This window comes from Prionailurus bengalensis, chromosome D3, assembly GCF_016509475.1.
Source record: "Prionailurus bengalensis isolate Pbe53 chromosome D3, Fcat_Pben_1.1_paternal_pri, whole genome shotgun sequence".
NCBI classification, from domain to species: Eukaryota; Metazoa; Chordata; class Mammalia; order Carnivora; family Felidae; genus Prionailurus; species Prionailurus bengalensis.
Window position 1 is genome coordinate 43410351 of NC_057356.1, and position 27830 is coordinate 43438180.

The 27830-nt window shown below is 39.9% G+C and overlaps 1 protein-coding gene and 1 pseudogene across 1 annotated transcript in view; both read left to right on the forward strand.

Moving 5' to 3' along the window:
* Positions 1–27830, forward strand: part of COLEC12 (collectin subfamily member 12) — a 196518-nt gene that overhangs the window by 42511 nt on the left and 126177 nt on the right. The gene's annotated exons all lie outside the window — the stretch shown is intronic.
* On the forward strand, positions 25652–27364 carry LOC122470618 (annotated as a pseudogene).

Here is a 27830-nt window from a genome sequence, read left to right on the forward strand (position 1 = left end):
AAGTGTGGGAGCAGGGATAGCTAAGGAAGTGTGTTGGTAGACCAGATGGAAGATAATGGTGTGTTTGACCAGAATGGCGGTCCTGGAGAAGTGATAGGGTTCAGGGTATATTTTAGAGACTGAGCTGACTGGGCTTGCTGATGTGGGTATAAGGGAAAGGGTGGGGTCAGGAATGTTCAGATATTTGGTCTGTGCTCTTCATGTGTGTCGGGAAGAGCAGGGGAGTCGGGGCCTGATAACTTTCTTTTTCCTCTTTTCCTTTTATTTTCCCCTTTCTTTCCTTTCTTGATTAATTTCCAAATTCTGGAGCTCCCCAACCTGGCCGGGAGTTGATCCTGTGCTTACATCTCCTAGCACATTCCTGTCCTTGTCGATCTCCAGAACACGCTCAGTGACGCTGATCATTGGACAGTGATTCAGAATTCCTCCTTGCTAAATTCACCACCATATTTAAGTAGGGGAAGTTGAACTGTTTAGGGAAGGTGGGGGAGTAAACCATCAAATCCCAGAGACCTCTCTTTATTGTTGAGGAGCTCACTGTGTACTAGAAGATGGACTTGACAGTGTGCCATAAAAAAAACAAACAAACCAACAACACTAGTTTCCTGATGCTTTTTAGGGTGGTATGTTTTGAATACATTCTTTCAATTTGTGGAATATTAGCTTCAAATTCCCATGGATTAGGATTTCTGATGGTGGGTGCCTGAGTGGCATTGTTTGGTGGGACAAAGGCCGTGTCCTTACCCCTCTAAAGCAGCCCTGTGCTCCTGTTAGAAGTATCTGGTCCTGGGGCGCCTGGGTGGCTCAGTCAGTTAATCGTCCGACTTCAGCCCAGGTCATGATCTCGCAGTCCGTGAGTTCAAACCCCACGTCAGGCTCTGTGCTGACAGCTCAGAGCCTGGAGCTGCCTCGGATTCTGTGTCTCCCTCTCTCTCTGCCCCTCCCCTGCTCATGCTCTGTCTCTCTCTGTCTCAAAAATAAATAAAAACATTAAAAAAAAAAAGTGTCTGGTCCCAAGGCCCTTAGGTACTTGTGTGGCAGGAGAAACAGATGTGAAGTTTAGTGGAAGAGAAATAAATACACAGCAAAAAACATATCGGCAGAACACAGTAATTTAAAAAATAAGCAAGCCTACAAGTGCTGGAGATCCACTCTTGGGATCCTGGCTTGCACTGGGAAAATTTTTTGGTTTTGTCAGGGGTAATATCAGCTGATCTTCTGTACTCCCACAGAATCCTGCCAGAGCCCAACCTGGAAATGCGGGATTTCTTCCAAGATTCTTAAGAAATGTTCTTTGATGATGATGAGGAGGAGGAGGAGGATGCTACTGCCAAAGAGGAGATTTCTAGAAGCAGCAGTCAGAACCCTTAAAGCAATAAAAACTAATAGTGATGTTAATAATCACCATTCCATGAGTGTTTACATGTACCAGGCACTGTGTGACACTTTTACATGCCTTACCTGAGCTGATCCTTAGTATAGTCCTATACAAGAGACACTAAAGGGAGGGATCCCATTTTATTGCTGAGGAAGCTGAGGCTTCAAGAGGCTGTATAAATCATCTAATGTTATATGCTAGTAGGTGGGAGAAATTTGAAACCAAGTCTGTCTGTTTTCAGAACCTAAGCTCTAATCTAAAACATATATATTGGAGACAGAAGTGCGCAAAGTTGGTCTTCTTTTTCTAACGCAATCTGTATGAGTGATGATTGATGCCAATATCTGTTCTGTTAACACTAGCCCATGCATTGTGGGGGCATTCAAAAAGATGTGACATTGTTTTTTTTTTTTTTTTTCAAGCAGCTTAGGTGTCAGAGAAGACATAATAAAAAAAAATAGAGACAAGTGTAAGGCAGTAGGTAACGAACTGCCTAATCAGAGCTATGGACAGATATTACAGATGCTCAAGGGAGAGCAAATGCTGTGACAAAGGTCAGGGTGATATCTTTCCTCTATGATGTAACTATCTTTTCAACTAATGGTGTATAAAACACCATCTTGACTGGTACTTAGGATGTACCCTCTATCAAAAGGTTAGTAAAATCCCACTTTCAGAAATACTATCATAACTTTTGTTTCAATAGGAGAATTTATCTGTGAATCCCAAGGAAGACCTCAAATGGGATAGTTTTAGTGTTGTGTATATAATGCAGTTTCTTGAATGAGTTCACTGGTCATCATTTGCTAAGTGAGTGTCTTCTATGTGAGAAGTTCTGTGTGAGGCCAGTGGGATTCCAAGATGAAGGAGCTCAGAAGATAGGAGGGCAAATGTGAGAAGTGCAAGACTAGAGCATGGGGAATGAGCCCGTGAGCCCAGATGATAAGCACATAAACTCTTAACTTAAAGGCTTTATCTGGAGAGATTGAGAGATGCTGATGAAGTCAATAAATACTTAGGCAGATAAAAAGTTCTTTTGCACAGCAAAGGACACAATCAGAAAAACAAAAGACAAACTACTGAATGGGAGAAGATATTTGTGAATGATAGATCTGATAAGTGGTTAATAGACAAAATATATAAAGAACTTATACAGCTCAACAGCCAAAAAACAATAATCCAATTTAAATATGGGCAGAAGACATGAACAGACATTTCTTCAAAGAAGACATACAGATGGCCAACAGACACATAAAAAGATGCTCAGCATCACTCATCATCGGAGAAACTCAAATCAAAACCACAATAAGAGATTACCTCACACCTGTCAGAATGGCTAAAATAAAAAACACAAGAAACAACAGGTGTTGGTGAAGATAGTGGAGAAAAAGGAGCACTTGTCACAATTAGTGGGAATGCAGCCAGTGTGGAAAACAGTATGGAGGTTTCTCAAAAAGTTAAAAATAGAACCACCTTATGATCTAGCAATCATATTACTGGGAATTTACCCAAAGAATAAAAAAACACTAATTAAGATGGATACATGCACCCCAGTGTTTATAGCAGAATTATTTACAATAGCCAAGATATGGAAGCAGCCCAAGTATCTATCAGTAGCTGAATAGATAAGAAGTGGTGTGTGACACACACATATATACACACACGTACAATGGAATATTATTCGGTCACAAAAAAAGAATGAAATCTTGCCATTTGCAATGACATGGATGGAGCTAGAGAGTATAATGCTAAGTGAGATAAGTAAGAGAAAAACAAATACTATATGATTTCTCTCATATGTGGAATTTAAAAAGCAAAACAAATTAGCAAAGAAAAAAGAAAAAGACCCTTCGTAACTATAGAGAACAAACTGATGGTTACCTGGGGGGGAGGGGGGAAATGGGTGAAATAGATGATGGGAATTAAGAGTACACTTCTTGTGATGAGCACTGAGTATAGAATTGTTGACTCACTATGTTGTACACCTGAAACTAGTATAACAGTGTATGTTAATTATACTGGAAATAAATAGGGGGAAAAAGAGCAGTCTCATCCAAAAAACTGTTTTTATATTGAAATGATAATATTTTGGACATGTTGGGTTAAATAAGATATTATTGAAATATGGGTACCCTGGGTGGCTTAGTCAGTTAAGCAGCTGACTTTTGATTTCTGCTCAGGTCATGATCTCACAGTTATGAGATGGAGCCCTGCGTTGGGCTCTGTGCCAGGAGTAGAGTCTGCTTATGATTCTGTCTCTCCCTCTCCCTCTGCCCCTCCCCACTCATGTGTGTGTCCCCCCTCAAAAAATAAATTCATGCATACATATATACATTCATACATAATTAGGTGGTAAAATAAGCAGGATTGAGCATGGAGTTCAGGGGAAAGCAAGGCATTGGGGAGAACTCCAACACTTCTGAATGGATCAGTGGTGGTGGTGTTACTATCTCACAAATGGAGTATAGGAAGAGCAACATGTTGTTTGGAAGGAGGATAAATTATGTTTTGCATAATGCTGAATTTGAGGTATTTATGGGTTGAGTTATGTTCCCCCAAAAGATGTTGAACTCCGAACTCCTAGTACCTGTGGATATGCCCTTATTTGGAAATGGGGTATTTACAGATAATCAGGCTAAGCTGTCATTAGGGTGGACCCTAATCCAATATGATGGGGGTCCTTATAAAAAGAGGGGAGATTTGGACACAGGACATGCACACAGGGAGAACGTCATGTGAAGATGAAGGCAGAGATCAGGATGATGAGCAGAAACCAAGGAATGCCAATGATGGTCAGAAAACCATTGGAAACTAGAACGGGTATGGAGGACACTCTCCATCACAGCTCTCAGAAGGAATCAGCTTTGCAGACACTGATTTTGGACTTGCAGCCTCCAGGACTTGGAGAGAATACAGTTCTGTTGCTTAAGCCGCCCAGTTTTTGGTACTTTGTTACAGCATCAGCCTTAGGAAACTAATACACATTTGGTGCTGTGGTAACAAATCCCTAAAAATGTGGAAGTGGCTTTGGGGTTGGGTAATGGGTAGAGGCTGGAGGAGTTTTGTAGTGTTTGCTAGAGAAAGCTCAGATTGCTTTAAAGAGATTTTGGTACAAATGTGGATGTTATAGGTGGTTCTGGTGAGGACTCAGAAAGAACAGGAGGGCTGTGTACAAGAGAGCTGTAGAGAGAGCTTCTGTCTTCTTGGAGAATACATAAATCATCATGAAAAGATTGTTGCTAGAAACATGAATGCTTAAGGTGCTTCTTGTGAGTTCTCAGATGGAAATAAGGAATGTGTTATTTGAAACTGGAGGAAAGGCAATCCTTGTAATGAAGTAGGAGAGAATTTGATTGTGTTCTGTTGGATGGAAAGTGGAACTTATAAGTGATAAACATGGATATTTAGCTGTGGAGATTTCTAAGAAAAGTGTTGAAAGCATGGTGTAGTATCTCCTTGCTGCTTTTGGGAAACTGTGAGAGAACAGAGATTATTTGAAGAAGGAATTGTTAAGCATAAAAGAAACAGGACCTGAAGATTGGAAAATTCTCAGCTTGTCCATATTGTAAAAAAAAAAAAAAAAAAAAAAACCAAGAAAGTCTACCATACAGAGAGCATCAAGGGTGTCAACCATCTCGGCAGAAATACTTCCAGTGTGGACTAAAGGGGCCAGAGATGGGATAAAATGAGGGAAGGATGTTATCAGACTTCTAGGAGTCTATAGGGAGGAGATGGGTCAATGGAGCTGTTTGGCCAAGAATATGTATTATCCTTCAGGAAGAGGGAAGAATGAGCCTGAAGGCAGTTCATAGGTCCCCAGGGCTGCTGTCATCACCATGGTCCTCTAGGACACAGGGCTGGGGTCAGTGCCTCCTCCTTGATTCCAGAGGGCTGGGTCTGGGGCCGCCATGCTGGTGGGCCTGGAGGACAGAACATGAAGCCAAAGAGGATTATTCCCAAGCCTTAAAATCTAATGGAATTTGCCCTGCTACTTTTCTTTCTTGCTTGGGACAACATAGTCCCTTTTTTCTCCTTCCAGTTACTCCCTTTTGGAATGGGAATATGTATCCTTGTATCCTATGCCTGTTCCACAGTTGTATTTTGGAAGGAGATAACCAGTTGTCCAGTTTCACAGCTGGAGAATAATTTTGCTACAGGATGATTCTTACCCCAAGTCTTACCCATTACTGATTTGCATGATGTAGATGATGAGATTTGGGACTTTGAGTTGATGGTGGAATGATTAAGACTTGGGGAGATATAAGTGATGAGGTCAGTGTGTTTTCCACATGGGAAGGACATGAATTTGGGGCAGCAAGAGAATAGACAAGTTATGGGTTGAATTATGTCCCCCCAAAGATGCTGAAGTCCTAACTCCCCAGTACCTGTGGATATGAGCTTGTTTGGAAACAGGGTCTTTGCAGATTAAGTTAAGATGAAGTCATTAGGATGGGCCCTAATCCAGTATGACTGATGTCCTTATAAAGAGGGGCGGTCTGGACACAGAGGACATCCACTCAGGGAGAACACCATGTAAAGATGAAGGCAGACATCAGGGTGATGTATCAGAAGCCAAGGAACACCAGCAGTTTCCAGCAAACCACCAGAAGCTAGGAGAGGCAGGGAGGAGATTCTCCATCACAGCCCTCAGAAGGCATCAACCCTGCTGATTCCTGGACCTTGGACTTCTAGCCTCCAGAACTATGAGAAAGCAAGTCTTGCTGTTTATGTCCTGTGTTGTGGTACTTTGTTACAGTAGTTGTAGAAAATTAATACAGTACTCCATCAGTTTCTTGTGGTTGCCAAAACAAATTATCATGATCTTGGTTGATTAAAACAGCAGAAATTTCTTCTCTTATAGTTTGGGAGGCCAGAAGTCCAAAATCAGTTTTCACTGGGCCAAAATCAAGATGTCAGCAGGTGGGTTCCTTCTACAGGCTCTAGGAGGGAATCTGCTCCTTGCCTCTTCCAGCTTCTGGTGGCTGCTGGTATTCCTTGGCTTTTGGCCCCATCCTTTCTATCTGCCTTAGCAGTCACTTTGCCTTCTTCTCTGTGCATTTGTTGAATTTCTCTCTGCCTCTCCCTTGTAAGAACATTTGTGATTTTATTCAGAGCCCACCCAGGTAATCCAGGACAATCTCATCTCAGAATCCTTACTGTCTTCAAAGACTATTTTTCTAAATAAGGTAACATTTACAGGTTCTAGGAATTGGAGTTGGTGATCTTTGGGGGCTGTTACTTGCTTACCACAGATCCTCTAGTACCAAGGTGGAGAGGTCCAGCGGTTAGTCAGATATGAGTCTGAAGTCCACAGGAGAGGAAATGACCACAACATATATGACAGTGAAAACCATCAGAAGTGGATATGACCACCTACAGGGAACCTGAGGGGGCCAAGGACAGAACTCTGGAGAATGTCCATGTTAAAGAGGTAGATGGAAAAAGATGGATGATCCAGTAAAAATTTAGAGGTGGGAAGAGAATCAGGAAGGTATGGTGTCCCTGGAAGCTAAGTAAGGAATTAAAAAAAAAAAAAAAAGGTCGTTCATGCTATAACACGAGTGAACCTTGAGGACATGATGCTAAATGAAATAAGCTAGTCACAAGAGGACAAGTACTGCATGATGTCACTTAGAGTTACATAGAGTAGTCAAAATCACAGGGACAAATAGTTGAATGGTGGTTGCCAGGGACTGGAAACGGGGCAGTGGGAAGTTGTTGTTTTATGGGTACAGAGTTTCAGTTTTGCAAGATGAAAGGAGTTCTGGAAATTGGTTGAACAACAACATGTCCTTAACACTACTGAACTTTATACCTAAAAATGGTTAAGATGGTAAATTCTATGTGTATTTTGCCACAGTGAATAAAGAGAAAGTTCTTGTATTTTATTAATACTTTGTTCGATGTCAACATTCTCCCTTTAAGTAGATGTTTCCTAATGCAAGTGAAGGCAATCTGTGCCTAATTTTTTCACTAAATATTTTATTAATAAATGATTTACCTAGCATACATATTTGACATGATAATAAAAGATAAAATGAAATTAAATAAGTGAAAATTGTTTAAAATCATAAGAAATATCTCAATGAAAGTTTTTTAGTCATATTTTTATTACTGATAACAATATTATTTTTGAAATGTTATGTAATTTCTGGGGACACAATTGTTTTTAAAAAGAAGAATGTTTCCTGGCTATGTCTAAACCAGAGTTAGTATCGAGTTTCTAGGAACTGCTTTGCAATAGAGAGGGGAAGCCAGGTCTGAGCGGGAGAGCACAAGGTGTTTGGATGATGTGTCCCAGACATTCTGTTCTCATTTAAAGATCTGTGTGTATACTACAGGTATCCCAGGGCTAGCTCAGCTCCCATTTTTCTCACAAGAATGTAGGTTGGAGCCTAAGGTGTCTACATTTATTTGAGTCCACTGGAAGGCACATGCCAACACAGAATTAATTGGTGGAAATGTCTTGTGAAGGATAATGGAGTGAAGAAGCCAGAATAACCAGAGAGAGCCTTCAGACTGTACGGGTCTGACACCTTTGAAAGAGAGGAGGAAGGAAGGAGGACTGGGTAGGAGAAGCCTCAGACTACAGTGCAGCCAGGGACGGGATCAGTTGGCCTGATGGGGAGCCCCAGAGCAGAGGCTGCCTGTTTAGAAGCATCCCATATTGAGAACTGACCTAGATCTAGTGTTCCTGCTATGCCCAGTCATTGACTGGGAGAAGACACAGGATAGTGTGGCCTCAGCAGGAACATTGTTGGAGATCCCAAAAGTATAGTAGCTGGCAGTCACAGCAAGTACTGTCTTGACGGCAGATCTGAGAGGCACACCTCCATGCCTGCATAGTAGTTTTTACCACATTCTAGAAAAGCATCTCAATATGGGAGCCCCTGTGTGAGTTTGCTGAGGAAGCTTCATTATGGTAGCTCATAAGGCAGCTAGTTAACAGCATTTCAGAGACTCCATGGCATTGCAGGTGGCCTTCAAGACAAGCTCTGATATTTGTATATTTCGACTGTAAACAACAGTGAGAAGAACATACTTTTCTTCAACTCTGCCTCAGAGAAAATCTCTCACACTGGAGTTATTTTTTTAAGTGACAGGTTTTTTCTTATTAGTTTAGAAATGTGTATTTTAGAATGTAGAGGTCTGCTGTAACACTCCATCCCGAAAAGACAATCATTGTTTTTAAAAAGGTGTATGTTCTATATTAAAAAAAAAAAAATGTTAATGCAGTTGACCCTTGAAAAACCTGGGTTTAAACTGCATGGGTCCACTTACACATGGATTTTTTATAGTATAGCAGTATAAATGTATTTTCTTTTCCTTGTGATTTTCTTAATAACATCTTTTCTCTACCTTCCTTTATTGTGAGAATACAGTATATAGTGCAGGTAACATACAAAATAGGTGTTAATTGACTGTTTATGTCATCGGTAAGGCTTCTGGTCATGAGGAGGCTATTAGGGGGCACCTCGATGGCTCACTTGGCTAAGTGTCCAACTCTTGATTTTGGCTCAGGTTATGATCCCAGGGTTGTGAGTTGGAGCCCCACATTGGACTCTGCACAGAGCTTGGAGCCTGCTTAGGATTCTCTCTCTCTCTCTCTCTCTCTCTCTCTCTCTCTCTCTCTCTCTGCATCTCTCCCTCTCTCCCTCTCTCCCTCTCTCCCTCTCTCCCTCTCTCCCTCCCCTCCTCTAAATATTAAAAAAAATTTTTTCTCTCCCTCTGCCCTTCCCCCCCATTGAAAAAAGAGTAGGGTATCAGTAGTTAAGTTTTTGTGGAGTCAGAAATTATATATGGCCTTTTTTTTTTTTTTTTTACTGTTTGTGGGGTCAGTGTCTCTAAGTGCATTGTTCAAGTGTCAACTGTATATAGACTTCAGTATGATTTCAATGAAACACATGAATTCAAGTAAGGGCACCTGGGTGGCTCAGTTGGTTAAGCGTCTGACTTCGGCTCAGGTCATGATCTCGTGGTTCGTGGGTTCGAGCCCCCACGTTGGGCTCTGTGCTGACAGCTCAGAACCTGGAGTCTGCTTCAGATTCTGTGTCTCCCTCCTTGTCTGCCGTTCCCTTGCTCATTCTCTGTCTCTGTCTCTCAGCAATAAATAAATGTTAAAAACAAACAAAAAAAGACATGAATTCAAGTAAACAATATTTATTCCCCTCCCCCCGCCACAGGTGTCATTTCTGTAGGAGCAGAAAAATGACCTTGTTTTGTGTATCTGGCCATTAATTTTTTTTATTGTTTGTGAACATACTGAGTGTACATCAGTCATTGAATGAAAATTACTTTTTAAAAGAAACCGTAGTATTTATTCCTTTGTACGCTACAACAGAAGGCACTGCTTTATTGTCATTAAATTTATGTATAATACAGTAGTTTTTTTAAATCTTTTAAACTCATCAGGAAGGGTTTTGGTACTTGTGTAATGGAAACAGCATCAGTTAAAAAGATTTTTCCCCACAAATTTCAATTAGTCATTTTTGTTTAGTTAATTGTTCTAATTTATGCATATTTTTGGCCACTGACAACCATAATGGCCTCACACACATCTCATTTTATTCAAAGTCCCTCAGTAATTAAAAACCATCTCCCTTTTGGATTCCATAGGAATTTGGACAATAACTGTGAAGTTTTTGGTACAGGAGTAGAGCTTGGGCTGCCCATATATTATGAAAAATAGAGAAGAGAAACATTACTTTTCAAGTAAATTTGGTTTTCCATAGAAGAGTCTGCGCTTAAGCATTCATTCACCACAGACCCATTGAGGGCTTTAGGAAGTCAGTCTGTTTACACTGTATCTTAAGTCAAGGGTCCTATTTTTACATAAGGTTTGCCAAACCGAGTTATACTACAGTAATGTTCTGCCAAGACAAAGATTACAGGATCAGGTCCTTTGTGAGCAATTGTTTGCCAAACAGTCAGTCATGTTTTATCTAGACAACCCCAGCCTCCCAGATTCATTTTGGAAACTCGATTGTGTTTATCCCACGATGATGACAAAGTGGTTAAAATAAAGATTACTACACAAAGTAATATTTTCAGGAGACACAAAAGGTATCGATGCAGACAGGCTTTAGAGAAAGACAGACTTTGTGGCCACCACTTGGGTATTTGAAAAGCAGCAGAATTACTGTTTTTCATTTGCAGTTGGTGCTGCATTCCACTTTGAGCTTTTTAGGTACGTATTTTCATACATACTGTTCCCCAAAGTCAGATTTCCATGCCCCTACACCCTCAAATTACCATTTACCTTGACTGTTGACAATTTTTGGAAAGAGTTCTAAAATATTTGATAATTATAAAAATGAAGGGTGGAGTTTTTCTCCCCATAAGATTATTTTATTGATGTATTCTGCTAGAGGAAAACAAAGTGATCAGTACATTTATACTTAATAAAATCAGGGATGACAGGATCTGCTTTTGCAGTTTTACTTGTATATTTACTACATTAGTGAAAGATCCAAGCATTAGAAACGGCTTCTTCATAATGTTGTCAAGTATATGTGAAGGGGTGAATTCCACAAAAGGAGAAGCTGGGTTGTACCCTCCAACTTTCGACAGTGCCCATAAAGAGCAGTACACCAGTTTCTCAGCACTCCAAGGTTATGCTCTGCTGTTTTTCCTGGAGTGCTTCTATGGTGGATCTGTTTCACTTGGTCTGGTGAAGTCATTAAATTCTATTGAAGAAGACAGACTGGGTGGCCGCCATTCAGCATGCTAGGAAGAACTATGGTGAATTTCGAGAAGTGGTAGGCTACTCTGCTTTGCCTCAACCCCCGTGAGAAATGGAGAACATTCATGCTGCCCAGGGGAGGTTGAGTGGAGATCTGATTGCCTTCTGATGAAGTCAGATCCTGCTCAGAGGAGCAAGGTATGTCTCCATATACGAAGGTACCACTGATCCAAGTATTTCTTAGATGGTACAACCATGGCTGACCCCAAATTACGAATAGAAAAAGTATTTACTAAAATATAACCATTTTTGTTGGTTAACAAAGGCCATAAGCCAAGGAGAAGGCCTGAATGCATGTGTTATCTATACAGTGTGAAAAGTCTTTCATAAAGAGGGATTCAGCATGTTTTAATCTAACTTAATGGGCATGTAATTCTCAGCAGGAAGTCACTCTGTCCAATCACATGAGCTAGAAGAGCCCATCAATAGTCAGTATCTTGAACATGGGAAGATAAACCAATACTTATGATCAAGAATAACTATGAAGGTGGTCCTGAGCACTCAAAGCATACTGTCAAAGATAATCGCATACTTTTTTTTGGAAGCCTATTAATGTGCATATGCACTCAAAGATCTTATATTCTAAAGAAAAATGGCTAAAATAATTCACAATGATTAGGGAGAAGTCAAATGGAAAATGTGAATTAAATTAAGGCTTTTGATTGCTTTTATGGTTGCTTAATACAAATAAATGGCTGACAGAATGTTGCAATATACATTAATATCAACTGAAATTGCTCTAAGAAGACGATAATTTGCCAGTAACATAGTAAAAATTTTATGCAAATAGTCCTGAAATGTTGAAAGGTTGGAAATTATTTTAGAAAAGGGGCAGAATATTCCTTTTTTTCTTTTTGCATTTCACATTTGATTTTGTTTACAAAACTTGTTTACATCAACAAGAAGGTAAGTGTCTGGTAGTTTCTCAAAAGATTGGACATAGAGTTTTTATATGGCTCAGCCATTCAGCCCCTAGATATGAAATGAAAACATGTCCACCTAAAATTTGCACACAAATGCGTATAGTAGCGTTATTCATAATAGCCAAAAAGGAGAAACAACCCAAGTGTTATTAACTGATGAATAGATAAATAAAATGTAGTATAATCCATAAAATGGAATATTATTCAGTTATAAAAAGGAAGTACTGGTACATGCTTCAGCATAGATGAACCTTGATCATATTATGTTAACAAAAGAAATCATACACAAAATGATTCTTTTCATGTGAAGTGTCAGAACAGGAAAATCTATAGCAACAGAAAGTAGAGTGGTTGCTAGGGATGGGGTGGGGTGGGGCAGGAGCTGGAGGATGCTAATGGGTATTTGGTTTCTTTCTTGGGTGATAAAAATGTTCTCAAATTGCTTATTGTGATGGTTGCACAGCTATACTAAAAACCCTTGAATTGAACACTTGAAATGAGTGAATTATATGGTATGTGACTATATCTCAACAAAGCTCTTCTATTAAAAAAAAAGTTAAATGTCAGTCCATCCCTATTAGAACTTTCACAGATATGAGTAATTGGCATTGAAATGAGTAAGAGCTGACATACAACATAGGTAACATCTACCACTTAAAAGGAGCAAGGCTGAGAAATGTAGCTTTAACTTAGGAGAGACTGATAAGGTTTTTCCCCAGGTGCTCTGAAATCCACACTAGCTGGAATCTGCTGATGCATACTTTATGCCACATTGAAAGAACAAGAGCATGTTGCTGTATGATCTGGCACTTTTTCCCTGGCATTCTGTTCTCCATATGAAAATTGTTGTCCTGGTCAGGTTTGATTACTTTATTATATGTTCCCCTCAGAGTGCAAACATCACGTGGGAAAAACATTTCCAACTGGAAGAAACAAACTGTGAATGTCGTAAGAAGAGGGCAACAAGTCAGAGTTGACTTCTGTTTTAAAGTCATATGTAAAAAAAAAAAAAAAGTATCTTAATGAGTAAAAGTAGATTAAATGGGCAAAATAAAAACAAAACATAACAAATCAAGGAGTATTTGCCTAGATCCCGAAAAGTGTTGTACATGTTCCCTTCTGTCAGATCTTGCAGGCAGCTTGGAGAATTGCATTTATTGTGAGTATGAGACCTGGTGAGATGCTTTCAGGATCTGACAATGCTAAATTTCTTGCTTTAAGGCAATATGGAAATATCATATGTATATCTCATTTATATAGAGATATATAATTTTTAAAATAAAAGTTATTTCCAGGGGTGCCTGGTTGGCTTAGTTAAGCGTCCGACTTCGGCTCAGGTCATGATCTCATGGTTTGGGAGTTCGAGCCCCACGTCAGGCTCTGTGCAGACAGCTCAGAGCCTAGAGCCTGCTTCAGATTCTGTATCTCCCTCTCCCTCTGCCCTCCCCTGCTTGCATCCTGCCTCTCTCTCTCAAAAGTAAATAAACATTAAAAATTTTTTTAAGTTGTTTTCACATGGGAGAAAAATAGTTTTCTTGTTTTTCATACCTGTACTTGTATTTTAACTTTATCTTTCCCTGTTCTATCCGATCTCCTGCTTCCCCTCTACCAAACGAAACAAAACAACACGAAGAAGCAAAACATATATATATATTGCTTCAGAAAGAGTTGAGAGTGTCAGGACTATAAGCCACTTCTGGGAATATCATGTCTCAAAAATAAATTAATTTCATATCAAGACTACTTCTGATGTTTTATGTTTACACTGCAGTGTAAATATGGGCTCAGGGTTCTCTCTGCATGGCTTTGTTATTATATTTTTTATATTTTCTATCTCTTTGCTGAAGTTCTCAACTGATTTCTTCCACTCTCCTCTCCAGCCTGATGAGCATCTTTTTTTATTATTATTAGTTTTTATATTAGAAAGAGAGAGAGAGCACATGAGTGGGGCAAGAAGGGCAGAGGGAAGGAGAGAGAATCCTAAGCAGGCTCCACATTCAGCATAGAGCCTGATGCTGGGCTGAGCCACCTAAGTGCCTCAGCCTGCTAAGCATCTTTACAATCATTACTTTAAACTCTTTGTCAGGTGTATTGCTTATCTCTGTTTCATTTAGTTCTTTTTCTGAGGTTTTGTCTTACTCTTTATTTTGGAGTATATTCCTCTGTCTCCCCCTTTTACCTGACCTTCTGTGTTTGTTTCTATGATTTAGGCTGAACAGCTACTTCTAAACTTGAAGGAATGGTCTTGTGGATGGTTGTCCCTTATGTAGACCATGTGTACTTGGCGAATTTGGCTGGCGGGTTAGGGCTATGGCTGGTGTGGGCTGGGGGTCCTGGGGTACACTGTGCTGAGGCTGCCCTGGTGGGATGGCTGGAGGTGAAGTGGGTGTGGGCCAGGGCAGTCCTGAGGCTCTTTGCACAGAGGGTGTTCTGGCAGGACCGTTGAAGCTGAAGTGGGAGCATGGCTTTATTAGCTGTGCACATGGCATGTTGTTTCAATTATGTCAGCATTTTCACCCACCGTAGCCTTTGCACTGGACCAGCTCTTACCTATGGAGTCTAGACTTTATACCAGTGATCTACAAAGTGCAGTATGAACGTGGTTGATTTTTATTTGACAAAAGAAAAGGACATTTAAACTGTAATACTATTTAATATGGACAAACATAGTGGGTGTGTATATATACACATATATATGTATGTATGTGTGTGTGTATACCTATATACACGCCTATATGCACACACACACATATATAAAATAAATATACTGAAGGACATTTTCTCATTACTTTGTTTCTGATAAGGATGTTTGAACAAAAGTTTGGAGCATGTTCCTTTCTTTGCTTTCTCTTTCCCATCATAATCTAACCCTTATTCTTATGCTCCAGCCTCCATGATTCATTTCCAGTGGTTCGCCTTCCCCTCACCCTGCACCATTAAGCACCATTAAGGGCACACAGGCACATATTGGGAACCAAGAGTACCTCAGGGTTCGCCAACAGATGCACATTCCCATGAAAACCTGAGGACAGCCACACTTCCAGAGCCAACTGTTCTTAACCACCATTTCAATAGAAGGCCCAAGAGGATATTTAAATAAAAGGAATGGTTTTATTTTACTAACTGAAAGACATGAAAGTGAGATACAAGCTAACTGAGTTTCTTCCAGGTTTGACCCGTGGTTTCTTTCAGCCATGAAAAATTAATGCGTCCATTTTTCCAGATTTGGAGATTTTGACCAATAATTTAACTCCAATCTGAAGATACTTAAAAGTCAATTCAGTACTCAAGTACATACGTTGTTTTAGGTGCTATGGGAAATATTAGAGAAGTACTTGTTCTTGGAGAGTTCATGCATTAGTTGGAAAGAGAATATGCATGTACAGAATACATATTTTTCATATACTATATATATATATATATATATATATTCCATGTTAACACACATATAGAAAATTAGTGAACACTATGGATTGTATATGAGACAGCCTCGGGTGATCAGTAAAAAGAGGTAACTCTCCAGCCAGCAAGTGACTGGACCAAATGAACTCTTGACAGTGACTTCTAGATTTCCAAGAGATGGCTCTAGGATTATGAAAAGAGCTGGAAGTAAAGGTCCTGGGAGTTTGGAAAAAGCAGAAGTCATTCTGGGCCAGAGTACTTGAAGAAAGTTTCACAAGCAAGGTGATACTTGAACTCACTTTGGAGAGGCAGGATATGCAAAGAACAAAGGGCAGGAACATAGAAAACCTAGGAAGTAAGCCTTTCTTACTTCTGGGGCTATACATTGGCATGGGATTTTTACTCAGTCCTAGCAGGCTCAGCTATTTGCCCAAGGTCATGGCAATCAAGTGCCAGAGGCAAGCTTCTGCCTCTGCTCCAATCCAGTATGTCGGTAACCTGCCATGAGTGAGAGTAGGAGGTCATTGCAGATCAGCTTAGAAAGTTTGGATGCTGTCACGTAGTGGAAGGCATACTACAAACCTCTGTTTTAGGAGCATTTGTATATGCTAGTGTATAAAATGGGTTAAAAGAAAGGAAAGATTGGAATCAGGAACACTTGTGAGGTAATCTGTTGCTGTTACCTAATTTGAGGTAAACAACGTGAGGTCACAGTAAGATTTTTTTTTTTTAATTTATTTTTGGGACAGAGAGAGACAGAGCATGAATGGGGGAGGGGCAGAGAGAGAGGGAGACACAGAATCGGAAACAGGCTCCAGGCTCTGAGCCATCAGCCCAGAGCCCGACGCGGGGCTTGAACTCACGGACCGCGAGATCGTGACCTGGCTGAAGTCGGACGCTTAACCGACTGCGCCACCCAGGCGCCCCAAGATTTTAAAGTAGAAGTATCCACAAAGAGGTGGATCCATCTACTGAGCTCAGGAGAGAAGTCATGGCTGCAGATAAATATTCAAATGCCCTCTATGTAGATGTCACAATCGAAGACTTGAATTTTATAATCCATCTCTATAGGAAATATTGTGGTGATGGAAAATCAGAGAACCACAGCATGAATATGAAGGAAGGGAAATGCCAGTCTACATTTCACACTTGGTAACCTCTTCTTCATTCTTTGCATCCTTGTCTGACTGACTCCTTAGACATCCCCATCATTGAGGAGAATAGCACTGGCTCACAGGCTCAGAATCCCTGTGTGTAACACTTCCCATTTCCTGATGATGGTCATCAGAGGCAATATTTTGTTATTAGATTCCAGAACTTCATTTTAAGAGAAAGAAATGGTAAAGGAAATCAGAATGATAATGCTGAGAGAGACTTTACATTCTTTTATTATGGCATTCACTGTATCACACGGTAGTTTTGATATGCTTGTCTGTTTTTTTTAATGTTTTTTTAATGTTTATTTTTTATTTTTGAGAGAGAGCACAAGCAAGGGAGGGGCAGAGACAGACAGACAGAATCCAAAGCAGGCTCCAGGCTGTGAGCTGTCAGCACAGAGCCAGATGTGGGGCTCGAACTTACGAACTGAGAGAGCATGACCTTAGCCGAAGTCGGGTGCTTAAGAAATGTTGGGAGAATCCAGTGCATTAACATATTGAAAATGCTTTTATGTAAAACTCTATTTAAATGTAAGGTGTTAGCAGTATTTCCTAATTATTTTTACTGCATGTGCTATTCTCCAAATAGATGGTATGTGAATTATATCTCGATACACATTGTTAGGTAGGTAGAGAGAGAGAAAGTTGGAAAAATGAAAAAACTTCATACTTCTGGAAACCATGAGGTTCAGAAAATTTGAATTGTTGTGGCTGTGAGGGTATTCTTCTCTGTGTTCTAGGTTTTCTCTCCCTTGCCAGCCTAATTACCACTTTCCATTTGCTTGTTCATTCATTCATTCATTCATTCATGCAACAAATACTATTAAGCTCATCTTCAGATGAGCTACTATTTTGGTTGGTATAGGCATACGGACAGTGCCTATGAAGGAAACAAAAAAAATCTCTTTTTTAAGTTCATGGTTTTGAGGAAAAGGCAGACATGGAAACAAATAATTATAAAACAGTGAAGAATGTGCCATTGTGGAAGTATTTACAAAGAATTAGGAGATGCCCTTGATTTCTCAGAGCAAGGGCACTGTCAGAGGAAGGTAGAGAAGTTTGAGTTAATTCTGGAAAAAGTTTCCCAGATAGCTGAGGCATGTTAATAGGAACAGCCAGTTCCTATCCAAAATTATAAGTCCTGCTTCCTTTATTTATTATTCTTTCCTGCCAGCTGCTTCTTTAACTTCCCATAATTATGGCCTTGCCCCCAGACTTCTAGTCTGTTCTTTCTTCTGTTCTTTCTGTGACTATTCAGAGAGATTCAGTGAAAGTTTGTAGATGTGGGGTGCTTGGGATTTTGCGGAATGAGAGTTTTTGATCTTGCATTGTATCTCTTCTTTTTTTATAAAGCACAGCTAAACTTGATGTGTAAATTTTTAAAGTATTGCAAATAAAATGACATATGTTCACTTAAGATTTTAATGTGTTTAAAAATAATAGTTGGCAGAAATATTGAGTATATTAAAATTTAGAATGAGTTTTAGCTCCATGATATAGTACAATTTTATATTTGAGGCTAAGCTATCAACTTGGAAGAAAGGAGTTAGGAAAAGTAAGTTATTAATTTATTTGTCAGCCCGGGTTGTAAGAGAGTAAGGTTTATGCTGGCATTCTGAGTACAACATCTGAAATCACTCATGTCTACTTTTCTAGATCCAACAGTATCTCTATGGCCAAATTAATTTCTTTTTTACATTCATTTAAGAATATGGCTTTTACTTTACAATCTAGCACATATGTCATCTTACCCCTTTTATCATTTTTTTAAAAGTTAAACTCAAAATATATCCCAGAGTTCAAAGCTGAATTATACTCAACTATATACATGTACCATGTGTATGTAGACTATAAATTTCTAAAAATTATATTTCTTCAGAAATATGTGTGCTTTGGGATGACAGGTCAAAGCTTTAAATTCTACTTTCCTTAGTCTGTTTTATTAGTTGCTAGAGAAATATTGGAGACTTGTTTTAAAACCCATTTTTGTAGCTCAAATAGTCCATTAAGTGAGTTAATAGATGCAAAAGAGCTTAGGAGAAAGTGCCTGGCATCTGGTAAGGGCTCAGTAAATGCAAGCTCTTGTCATTCCTATTATTTCTCCAAAGACTTTTCTTTTTAGTCACATGCTGTGACATGAAGTATCACCATCTGGGTTGACTCAAACCACTTACCCAAATCAGAATAAAACTTTTAGCCCTGGAGTCATTTCCTGTCCTTTCTAATTGTACTTAGGAATATACTAAAGAAAGATAACTCAACCAGCTATCAACTGAGCAAATGATGCAAGTGCCTCATTCCATGTGTGTGCACATACACCACCAATGCAATGAAAACCAACTCGAGAGTATGAGAGAAAAGAGACTACGGAAATAGACTTTAAAAAAATTCGGTTTAAGTGGAGAGTCATGGGACAGGTCAAAATGGGCAGGGGAAAGAATTTGAGAGAAATAAAAATGTGGTGCAGGTGGCCACCCTGAAGCTAATTTAACTTGGGTCATCTATGATCTCTTCCAGCTGTGAACATGTGCATGTGGCCCAGTGGCCCAGATGTTCTTCCTCGGTCTTTATGTTGCATAGCCCATAAAATTAAAACAGGATTGGAATTTAATTCTAGGGCTTTCAGAGTCCAATCATCAATATTTAATGGAGCTGTTCTCTGAAAATATAGAGTCCTGGTTAGAGAGTCCCTGGTTTGGGCCAAGACAGCCTACTGTAATTTTTGTAATTTCTCCTCAGTGACTGCTGACTCCCTTCCTCCACTGCCCCCCACCCCCTCCATCTTCAATTTTATTCTACTCAGGGAATGCTTTTCACCTCAGAAGCTGCTGGGTCATATAAATATGTGGTTATTTCTAGTCATGAGCTAAAAATCTCTGAAAGACACAAGTGGTGTGCTACTTTCTATAGCAAAATCAATTAGTTGAAGATATTTAATGAGCCTGTGCTATATATTTCAACACTGGCGACTCTGTCGGCCTGAGGAATACAAACAAAACATAAAACATGGAACCTGGCCTCAGGAAACATGCAGTCTGGTTGTGAAGGAAAGATGAACACATGTAAGATCATCAAAGAACAACATAAAACTCTTCTATGGCTCTTTAGAGGAAATCTACATGCTTCCTTGTGATGGCTACCTCTGGTTGTGACTTTTGATTCAGGTGACTCCCAGATAAACTGGAAGTAAGGCCTGAAAATCCCAGTTGAACACAGAAGAGATCTATGAGATGTCTGTACCAAACTACATTTACACCGTAGAGTCCCACATCTAAATTCCTGAAAGCCACCCTTTCTTTTTTCCTTTGTTACCTGTAAAATAAACAGATCTCTAGCTGAGAAAGACCCCTTTGTCTAGTTAGTCCTGTGGCAGAGCAGGGCCTATTTGAGCAGTATTTTAATCACTAAGTAGTGTTTTTTCATGCAGTCTAGTAACTTGACCAAGAAGCAACAAAGAGTTGATGGCTAGCTAGCTGGAGCTTATTTCGTAGCAATAGTCTGGCTGACATACTATGCACATTAGTCACGGATTCTGACTTAAATTCTCTCCAGAGACGACACAGACACATGGAAGACCAGAGGGGAAAGGTGAACAGTTATTAAGAATATCTGACTGCCAGAAACACAATCAGAGTCTTTTGTGGACAGTTGCTGTGAACAGAAGATGAAGAGTCTAGATTTCAGTCCAGATTTCTGTTGTGTGTTATCAGAAACAAGAGTGCAAAGTTCAGGAAATTCTTTAGCCTAACCCATCAAAATAATAGTCATTATATTTGGACACTTGTTGTGTTTTGAGAACAAATAAGTGTCTTCAACTTATGTGTAGGAGGCTATTCAGTATAATGCAATATTCAGATTTTAGATATCCAGAAGGATTCTTATCGAGCAGGCAAAATTCTGAATGCTTTGTCTACCTCAGAATATTCAGGAAAAATCTATGTATAAAAAGAGACTTCAGATATATGTCAGCCATATATTTCTATGAATTTAACTTCTCATCCTTTCTCTTTTATAAGTTCAGCCTAATTACATTTAGTGAATATTAATAGTGTTCATTATGTGCAAGAGAGTGTGCTGGGTGCTAAAATCTTTAACAAATTCAGAATCCAGCTAGGGAAGTGTAAGTGAAGAGAATTACAGTATCAGGAATAAGTACTAAATAACACCAGAAAGCTGCTAGTCAACCTAGGCTGAGCATTGGCCTGGAGCAGGGGCCATGTAGGACACTTCTGTGAATGGCAAGTGTTTTGGCTCAACTGGGGAATGTAGGGATGGCCAGGATGGGAGATGAAGCAGGAAAAGATAAGTTTAGACCAGAACAGTGGGGTGCAGTGGAGATGATGTTTGCACTAAATATGAATTTTGGGAAGATAATTTTGATGGCTGTGTGAGTAGGAAGTGATAAGAGAGGAGGTACCTCAGATAGGGGTTTGAGTTTGACAACCATTGCATCCCACTTGGCATGAGATGGTGGTAGCCTGAGCTGATCAGGACAGTGAGGAAGAGTGGCTGGGAGAGGCCTTGTGGAGGAAGAATAAGCTAGATGTGGCTGCTCAGACAATATAGAAACATGGGTGATAGAAACCTAGTGCAAGGTTGGTTGTGAAAGCATGTCACCCCCAATTATGGAGATATGTCATGGAAATACCGTGTATCACATTTATCTCTCTGGGTCATTATCAACCATTATCAGTTTATGTATTTTTAAAACATCTTAAGTTTTAAGCACTGTGTATCTTCCTTTATTTCTTCCATTTTCAAATGATGCTTTGAACCACTTTTCAGTGGTTGGCATGTTCTTTCACAGTTTTACATCATCAGTGGAAAGCATATATTCTAATAATTCCTGTTCCTTTTTCCCAGCCAGTAAGAATGGCTTAATGATATATGGATAATAGTTCAGTAGTATTATAGTATTAGTAGTAATAAGATGGCATCCTATGATTGTGTAATGACTCCCTTTTGGGATATGAGTTTGATTTTTATGGACAACCTTGCAGGGTACTTAACCTTCCTTCTTTTTAAAACAATTTTTTTTTAATGTTTATTTATTTTTGAGAGGGAGAGAGAGAGACAGAACAAGTGGGTGAGGAGCAGAGAGAGAGAGGGAGACATAGAATCTGAAGCAGGTTCCAGGCTATGTGCTGTCAGCACAGAGCCCAGTGCAGGACTCGAACCCACAAACTGTGAGATCATGACCTGAGCTGAAGTTGGACGCTCAACCAACTGAATCACCCAGGCATCCCTAAACTTCCTTCTTTCTTCTCTTTTTTCCCATGATTATATTCAGAAGATTACCACCTGCCACAGCAGATCTCTTCTCCAGCCTTTTAAGAAACAGAGCAGACCGCGGGGCGCCTGGGTGGCGCAGTCGGTTAAGCGTCCGACTTCAGCCAGGTCACGATCTCACGGTCCGTGAGTTCGAGCCCCGCGTCGGGCTCTGGGCTGATGGCTCAGAGCCTGGAGCCTGTTTCCGATTCTGTGTCTCCCTCTCTCTCTGCCCCTCGCCCGTTCATGCTCTGTCTCTCTCTGTCCCAAAAATAAATAAACGTTGAAAAAAAAAAAAATTAAAAAAAAAAGAAACAGAGCAGACCTAGATTTAGGAGGTGATGATCAGGACCGGCCTCTAAAACCTTGTGTTGTCTTCCACAAGTGGTGACTCCTAGAGCTGATCGGCTTCTGGGCTAAGCAATAACTTGACTTCAGGGCCTCCTCGGGATGCCAGAATCTCGTAAGAAGCCAGCTGTTCAGTTGCCATAGGAGTCTCAGAGAAAAACTGGCAGCCACACGCCAGTAATCTTCTGACTGTATTAAGTTTCTTGGGCCCATACCAGTCCTACCTTAAATGAAGCCCCAAGCATCCTTGATTGATTGTGTAGGAAACCAAGGGCCAGCCTTTCTAAAGTGCTGAATTTTCAAATGTAAGGACGTAGGTGCTTTTCCTGAGGGAGTAGCAAAATGGACAGCAAATGTGTGGTCATTTAAATGGTATGACTTGGTCCTTTTTTCCCTTATAGGGGGGAAGAAACAAGTTCATACTTAAATTCTTCTTATTTTCAGCCTCCTGTTGATGTGATTCAGCATGTTAAGATTTGTTTAAAGGACTATCAAAGGTAAACATTCAATCTAGGAATGACATAGTGAAGTTTTGCAGAACTGAACATTAAATTTAAGCATGATCCGAGTACAGTCAGTTCTGCTATCATGCAGCATATTGCCTTCCTAAAAACCACTGCACTATGCAAAATCATGTGATAAAAACCACAGGCTAATGGGAAACGTAGGGTAAGGGGCACAGGGCACAACACTCAAAGACTTCACCAGTGACATATGTTTTTTAAAAAAGATAAGATTCTGTAAAAAGATTAGCACAGTTTTATACACATTAAAGAAACACATGTTAAGAAGCATGTAAATACTATGGTAAATGTGGCACTTTATGTTGAAAAGTTTGTTTGAGGAGGTAGATACTGAAAGGGTTGTAGCTTGTGAGTTTTGTGAAAGGGTGGAAGGAAGGTTATCTGATATCAGATAGAAAGTTCTAACACCAGATGTGGATGGGAATGGCTCACAACACACAGGGAACCGAGGTAGCTGGGTGGTGTTTAAAATGGGGGGGGGGGGGGGCGGGGGGAGGCACACACACACACTGCGCATTTTGTGTATTTGCACATGGCTCAATTCAGCTGGATGACGTTTTCTGCATTCACTTAGTGTTTGTCACAGAAGAAATTTTGCATTAGCAACAAAGTGAAATTCATGTTATGCTCAAATTGTTTTCTAATATATCAAATGGTTCAGAAACAATTTGCATCTTCACACTGGCAATACAGCAGAACTCCCCCTTAGCTTCTATATAAGGAGTCTGAGACCCAGCCAAGCTAAATGAGGTTTCCTAGCCAGATTAGCAGTAGCTGAGCTGAGTGTGAATTCTTGGACACCCAGGCTCCTTTTGTAGTAGGAATGTCTATGTCGTCTGTTGCTTCTTTTACTGTTATATCTTTGATTTTTATTGTTAGTGATAACATTATTTTAGTACTTGTTTTAATGTAGGTGTAAGCACTTAACATAGTATGTGGAACTGAATAAATACTTGTCAGTAAATGAATTAATAAATTAATGAGGTTAGTGAATGGCCATAATCAAGCCCAGGTTCATTGTGGAAACAGTTCCAGACCTGCATGTAGAGGAACAAATAGAAAAGATATGTAGAGTTCAGGATGGCAGTACTCTCCTTATATACTCTTCAAGGTTTCTTGGGTTTGTTTGGATTTTTGTAAAATAATTAAGGTATAGGCTTGTGAAAACAGACAAGCTATTCAACCTCCCTAGATAATACCAGAACTACCTCATTGGGTTTCTGTAACAGTTAGATAAAATCATGTATATAAACTCTTAGCATAATGCCTGGTACATGGCAATGGTTCATTAAGTGTTAGCATGTATCATCATCATCACTACTACTACTGTTGCTGCTGTTTTTCTAGCATAACCCTCTGTACGTTGGAAGGAACCAAGAACCAATGAATGTGAGAGAAGGCGCTCTGGTACTTTTCCTGAGCTGTGGCCCAGTTTTTCCAATTACTCACTGGATACCCCAACCCAGAGATACAATAGCACTTCAAACTCAACACATCCAAAGTCAAACTCATTAGCTTGCTCCCAGTAGACTCCTCCTCATGAGTTCCCACTTTCCTCAATTTACCCAAGCTAGACACCTCAGTGGTCCTTTATTCTCTCCTTCCTCCTCCACATTCCATGGGTCACTCATTCATTCAATTAAGATTTTATTGAATACCAAGTGTGTACGAGGCACTCTCCAAAGTGCCTCAAGAAATAAATGTGAATAAGGCATGATTCTCATCCTGAAGAATCTTCAGTATAAGACAAGATGCAGAGAATGAAGCGCTGAATGCAAATCCCACATAGTAAGCCTGTCAAGATAAAATGTATTGACCAGCTGTAAGAGGCCACATGATGTGATCATGGTTCCTATATGTTGCCACTCAAATACAAAGTGGACAACCGTTTACATGGAAAGATGATGAAGGGTACCATCAGGGGATCATTCTGTATTTTAAAAATTTTGGTCCTTTTGGTTAGCAAAACACTTGTCAGGAAAACTAGTGTTTGTTTATTTGTTTTGGTTTGGTTGGTTTTTTTTTGTTGTTGTTGTTGTTGTTTTTTTTGAGAGAGAGGAAGACAGAGGGAGAGAGTACACAGGAGCAGGGGAGGAGGAGGGGCAGAGGAGAGAGAGAATCCCAAGCAGGCTCCATGCTCAGCACAGAGCCCATCTTGGGGCTTCTCTAACTCACAACCCTGAGATCATGACCTGAGCCAAAAGTAAGAGTCAGACCCTTAACTAACTGAGCCACCCAGGCACCCCTGGGAAAACTAGTTTTATTACTTGTTCTCCATTTTGGGTCCTAAAAATATTCTTTCACATGATGATGACTTTACAGTAAAAGTTTTCCCTTTTTTAGAATATTCAGTTCTTTTTTTTAATGTTAATTATTATTATTAGTTTATTATTATTTTGAGAAAGAGAACACAAGGAGGGGAGGGGCAGAGAGAGAGAGACAGAGAATCTGAAGCAGGCTCCAGGCTCCGAGCTGTCAGCACAGAGCCCGATGCAAGGCTTGAACTCATGAACCGTGAGATCATGACCTGAGCTGAAGTTGGATGTTTAACCAACTAAGCCACCCAGGTGCCCCTAGAATATTCAGATCTTCAGGTGGACTTGTGTCTGTACGGTAATTGTTTTTTGTGGTGATATGAAGGTAGGTTGAAAATAATTTAAAGTCGACTATTTGTGGGGCGCCTGGGTGGCGCAGTCGGTTAAGCGTCCGACTTCAGCCAGGTCACGATCTCGCGGTCCGGGAGTTCGAGCCCCGCGTCGGGCTCTGGGCTGATGGATGGCTCAGAGCCTGGAGCCTGTTTCCGATTCTGTGTCTCCCTCTCTCTCTGCCCTTCCCCCGTTCATGCTCTGTCTCTCTCTGTCCCAAAAATAAATAAACGTTGAAAAAAAAAAAAATTTTAAAGTCGACTATTTGAAAATTTTTTTAATTTAAAGAAGTTTTAAATTTAAAGAATTTAAATTTCTACTTTTTATATACTCAGTTGGATTAATAAATTGAGCTTAGCCCATTTATTCTCATATTCTTAGCAGTTTTGTTGTACAAATAAAACCTTAGAGATTTTTAATTCACTGTAAGCTTCAAATGTAACATGTAAGTGAAAGGGAACATTATCTTTCAAATGCACTATAAATAATTTATTCACTAGTAAGTAATTAGGCAGTTAGGAAAGAGCTCTGGAAAAATAAAAGTTTTTTAAATAGGGGTAATTAATAAGCAAAGTTATCTAGGTACAGAGTCTGTAGTTCTCCAAAGGATTTATTTGTTGATAACTTCCATGTGCCAGGTCCTGTTCCGGGAGCTGGGGATGCAGCAGTGAGCAAACCAGAACCCAGCCCTGAGACAGTTTACATTCTACTGAGAGAGACAGGAAATAAACTAATAAACAATAAACCTGTGATGCCAGGCAGTGATAAGAGCTATGAATTAAAATAGGGGCAATAAAGGCAGCGCACACGCATTCAAGCCAGAAGCACAAGTTGGGACTGGAAAAATTCTTCCGAGGATGGAGGCACAGAGCGCCAGGGCTGAGGACAGCTTCACCCAGGTCACCCGCCAGGATGGCCCAGGGGCCCAGGGAAACAGCAGCCGCATGGACCAGGCAGGCAGAGGCCCGGCCGCAGGGAGGCCCGGTTTCCCACCCCTCTCCGGCCGTGGATTCCTAGGTGGGAAAGAAGAAACAAGGAAAATTCCAGTCCCAGCTAACAGATACATGCCATTAAAAGAGACCGGATGCAGAGATTTACTCCTATTGTAGAACATTTGCGACTTCAGATACGCTTTACCTTGAAATTCAGGAATGTGGAATCAGGACTTGTAGAGAAACCAAGGACGTTAGTATTTTGACAAAAGCAGCTGATTTTGTGAAAGCCTTTCTCTTGGGTTTCAGGTGGAGGACATACTTGCCCTCATTAGGTTGGGTGACCTTTTCCTAGAGTCTTTTGAAATTACAGATGTGATGACCCTAAAGGGAGACCACCTGTGTGGGGCAATAGGAAGAATCACTGGCAAAGGAGGAACCACCCAAATTCACCACAGAGAGTGTGACATGGACAAGGGTAATTTTGGCTGATGTGAAGGTTCACATCCTTGGCTCTTTACAAAATATCAAGATGGCAAGAACTGCCATTTGCAACCTCATACTGGGGAATCCTCCATCAGAGGTTTATGGCAATACTCAAGCCATGGTTAGTGGAGCAGCAGATTCATTCTGATTTCAAATCACAGACATTTTATCTTGTCTTTGGACTCTAGAGAGAAAGACTTTGCCCTCCACTCATGGTCACAAGAAACCGTGTGAAGGACTTTTCCATTTCTTTAAGTCTCCATCACTTGTTTCGTTCTCAGCCAGAAGCATAAATAGAAAAGGTTTGATTATTCACATCCAGCAGCTTTGAGGGTAATTTCCATATCTAAATTTAGTACCGTTATTATACTTATACATTATTTATAATTTATCACTTCATTTTAAAGAAAAGATATGCATAGTTAATAATTCTTTTATTGGAGGAAAACATTGTTTAAATAGTCCTTTATGAATTCATAAATTTATTTATGAATGTATAACTTTTATAAATTGATAAACATTTCTTGTCTATGGAGTATAATTGAAAGAATCATCTCACTAAAGAAAATAAGGGCAATAAGGATTAGCGAGTAAAGAGTGCTTAGATGCAATAGATAAGGTGATGGGAAATCACTCATAGATTGTAGGGCTTCTCTCCCTATTTGGTTGTTCACTAAGATTTCATTATTCACATTGGCCTAAATCAGACATTCGAATTGACATCTACCATCACACAGTCCTACCTTCCCTTTCACTCTGGTGCATATTCTCTGCTAGCTTGTGTTGGTAATGAATTGCATAAGAAAATAGTTGCGTTGTTTATCAAATCTGCCATGTATAGAGGTTGTCTCGTGTGGCACACATTATTCTAACAATAGTGTAAATACTTTGAAATCTGCATCCTTACTAGTGGGGAGACAAAATGCTTTCATTAAGAAAACACATACATGAAGCACATGGCTAACTAACAGCATCTTGATGTGAGCCAATTTTAGTCTCAAATTCTATGGCTTCATAATCTCAGA